This window comes from Anser cygnoides, chromosome 1 (assembly GCF_040182565.1).
Source record: "Anser cygnoides isolate HZ-2024a breed goose chromosome 1, Taihu_goose_T2T_genome, whole genome shotgun sequence".
NCBI lineage: Eukaryota > Metazoa > Chordata > Aves > Anseriformes > Anatidae > Anser > Anser cygnoides.
The window spans coordinates 167,291,047-167,295,499 of NC_089873.1; positions in this window are offsets into that span (position 1 = coordinate 167,291,047).

A 4,453-nucleotide genomic window follows, 5' to 3' on the forward strand; every position below is an offset into this window, starting at 1 on the left:
CCCCCATGCTTATGCTTGGCAATTTATTCTTTTTTTTTTTTTGGATTGCCAGTCACAGACAGTCTTGACTTACAAAGAGATCTTTTCTTATTCCAGAAGCTTTTTTGCCACTTGGACTGCAGGTTTTATGCTTATCTTCTGCTCTCTCAGAAAAGCTTCCCCTTCACCAAGATCCAACCTATAATCACAATCTCTTTCTATGTGATTTAACCTCCCTGAGATAAATAGATTGTTTTTGCTCGTTTTATTTGAAAGGGAATTATTTAGGGGAATTGGTTCTAACACGACATAGATTTGTGGCATATGGTTAAAAACAAACAACAAAGAAAGCATTACATTTTTTGAGGATGGCAGTGTGGCAAAAGGCACGCATACACAACACACATGAACAATTACAAAGTGAAAACAAACAGGTCCCTTTGCATGGGTATAGATCTTTACAAGATAGCAAAAGTTTATGGCATATACTCCTGCAGTTGTCTTGCTGCAGAGATGGGGAAGATAATTCCTCTGTTTAGCTACCTGATCCCCCCGATTTGTATTCATAAGCCAGAGCAATCTTTATTTTGTCAACAGCTTGCAGGTATACAAAGAGAGGAGCACTTCTTAAAAATCTAATTCCTATATTCTTGAAGGCTTAAAGAGTCTGCAGACTACTGCCGTTAAGTGGCTGTGATTTCTTTGAGAATTCAGATGCTTGCTTCATTAAAACTTCATTAAATCTGAACACTTTCACTCTTCGTTCCATATATTTCTGAACATCCTGAGCACCTCTCAGACATTTACTCTGTTGGTATGTTCATTTTAAGAAATAATGTATTACTTTTATTTACATACACGACTGAAAATCCCAGATATTGTACACAGATAATATCTTACAGGAAATAGTAAGCAGAGTGTTAATTCCTTCATGTAAACTTGGAACAGGAAAGCACGTTCAGAATTTTCTAGACACAGTAATTTAATCCCATTTTGGCCTCTACAACTAAAGAGCAAAATACATGCAGTAAACTTCCTTAGGAAGGAAGACAGCCATGTCAATCTTACTTCCAAATGAACGGCAGCAACTCTCAGTTTTAATTTACAGGTAGGAAACAGCTGCTTTTCATTACTTTGTGCAATAACACCTCATTAGCACGGCACATTGGGAAGCTGGGGAACCATCAGCTATGCCTGACGAAGTTGATTCCAAGTTTCTTCGAGCTTGGCTTGAAAAAACAGAACTCAGTCCAAGCCAAAACTCAAGTTGGGTTCTGCAGTGGATAAGGCGGTAGGAGTGCAAGTCGAGAAACACTGCAGAGGATGAGGGCTGGCACTTCGTGAATGAAATGCTCTGCCAAACTCAGCTTTGGTGCTAGCAGAGGCTGACCTGCTATTTCACTTGCTAGGCAGAGATTTTCAGCAGTTAGGCAGCACATCATTTTCCCTGCCAAGCGTGCAAAAAGAAATGTATTTGCTACGACGTGTTAGTTTATGTGGTGGGTCAGGGAGGATGTCAGCAAGCAGGAGGTCTAGCACCTCCTTTGGGCATGGCTGTGCAGCTGAGATGCACTGCCTGCAGGAGCTAAGCACATCTACTGACAGCCTTCACTCACAGATGTCCCCACTGGCATGAACCATGGTTATGGCCACGAGTGATGGGTACTTCAGTGAGATCCTGACCAAATGGATGTCTTCCAGGATGTCTGGAGCAGCCAAAAACTGGTGGAGCTGCATACCATGCAGCGGGGCCTACACTCTGAGGCCAAAGAAGCAGAAACCAGTTTGGGCATCCTAACAGTACAGTGTCTTTTGTGTGTGTGCAAATAAATTCTGTTTTTCATCTCCCAGGTGGGAAGGTGAACACTGAGGCTCTAATGAGACCTCATTAACTGCATCTCGGTCTGTGTCAGAGGAGATGAAGTCTGGTGGACACTCATGGAGCCCAGCAGAAAGCTGGGCCCACCGCTGCCATACCCAAAGCATCCTTCAGGACTGATAACCTGAGGGTACATTAGCAAGCAGGGAACTGTGAGATACTAAATAACCTTTGTCAAACCATTCACTCCTTCCCAGTTTAATATTGCTCGTTAGTTTAGGTACTTTGTAAAACAAGCAGGGTTTGACATCAGTACACTCAATTCTGCAATCAAAAGTTAGGTAAAAAAAAAAAAATAGTGCAAACATTTTTTTAGGTAGTCCTGTCAAAAATCAGTTGCCAACTTATTTATACTAAAGTTACTGCTTTGGGCTTTCTTCCCATCTGTATTTTAATGGATACTGTAAGCATTCCTGGTAAGGACCGTGGTATTTCTTCTATTAAACATAATAGGAATTTTACATCAATTTCAATAGAAAAAGATGCAAAGAGAACAAAGCAAATGTCAACTGCAGAGTCCATTAAAGCAACTATACCATTTAATTTATTTTAATCTAAATTAAAGAGTTAATAGTGGTTAAGCACAGCTTACATTGGTACAGTGACAGAAAACCAAAGCAAACAAATTAATTATCATTCACTGACCAGAAATATGACTTTGAAAAGAGCTATGTTACTGAATAGTATAACCCACAGCTAAATCACAGCTAAAATCACAGCTAAAGTGAACAGATAGGATTTGAAACACATTGTCACCAGTCTTTATTATTAACTACTTTATCTTTGAAGAATCACGCTGTAGGAAAGATTAATCAATATATTTTGAAATTTTCTGTTAAAAGAAAAACGTTTCAGAACTAAGAAAAGGATTTGCAAGCAAGGATTTAAGCAAGACCTGTAACCTTTGAAAATTACATTAAAAAGTATTTTCTCTTGGATAAATTTCATGCCCCCGAGTGACACCACCCTTGTGACTAGCTTCTCAAAGGAACAGACTTAGGGGCAGTTCTTAACTTGCTCCTTTGCAAACCAATGCTCTTATCTTTTGATTTGAGCTTCCTTCCAAGGTTTGACTTCTGGCTTTGGACCACTCTCAGCCTTTCCTGATCCTTGATTCTTGCCTTCACTTCTTACCCTGTGGCCTTCAGTACTGAGAGGCACTGCCAGTACCCTTACATCTCATACACTTACCTCTCACAATGAGAAAGTGGTATTCATAATAAAAAAATGTGCTTTTTCACACTAAAAACTAGTCTGAAGCCTGACAGACTCTAGAGGAAGGCAGGCTGATAATAAGTGGGAGTAGAGGTTGCTTTTGATATCCTAATTAGCTGTGTTAAAAATAGATAATGAATTACAATTTCCATATTAGGAGACACTCTTTTATTGAATCCTCATACAGTCAAAATCTAGGACACAGCATAAGGCTGTTGACCCACGCTGACGGTTGATATAGAAGATCGATGTAGCTTCTACTCGTGTTTGCAAAGGTCTGATTGTCTTTCTGTCATTACTGAGGTAGAAGCTGGGTCAGAATGCTATTTATTCACAGAAAGAAAAATTGCCAAGGGAAGATTTGAACATGTGAATGAAACATTTCACAGCGATATGGAAAATTAATCTCTTAGAGCCAAGGCTCACAGAAAGAACACCGGCTTAAAACCACTCCATAGGGATGATGAATAATTTAGCACAGGAGAAAAACCACACATGCTGTGCATGTAAAATATTACACCACTACATATTATAAAATGACATAACTGTCTTCTGCTTTTTTTGGTATCTGACAGAGCTGTAACTTCCTGATAACTAAAGCAGGGAAACAGGAACTCAATCATCACATTTTCCTTGATATCATCTGGAAAGAGGAAGTTGGGGATACTTCCCCATTTGGTGAAAGGTCCACAGCCTCGTTTCTTGTGTCCTACAAATTCAGTGATGCTCAAGATTTGTGCAGAAGATGTCCTCTTTGATGCTCTTCTTTACTGAGGCAGAAACAACCTGCATGTCATCATGACATTGAAAATTCAAATTTTGGAAAGCGTGCTTGAAGAAAATTAGTATGGCTTTGAACTTCACTAATTGCTGACTTGATTATGTTTCTCAGCTACAGTTGGTAGTAGCTCTGTATCAGCCAAGGGCACAGAATATGGACTTGATGGCTGTCTGTCCTCCCTCCTCTCCCTCGCTCCCTCCCTCCCTCTCCCCCAGGTTCTGAAGAGGATTGCCCTCACAAAATTCTTCAGAGCAATGGCTGTATCACATAGGCAGAAGCTCATTGCTTCAGCACTGAAATTCTCTTCCAACCCGAATTATTTTATGATTCTTGCTTCAGTTTCATTCGTGCCTGAACACGTGTATTTTCATAGCAGCTGGACCTCCTAGAACATGCAGTTCCAGCTAAACATATTCAATCATATATGCAAACACACAGCCATAATAATCTTTACTAACAGATATTATCAGATACAACTTCATAGATAGCTTTCATTACACTTACCAAGAAATATGTAAATCTATGGATTTGTGTATTTGTGTTGTCCAGCTATAAACAGTACATGAGACTGAGTTTGCACAGAGCACTCTGTTTTGAAG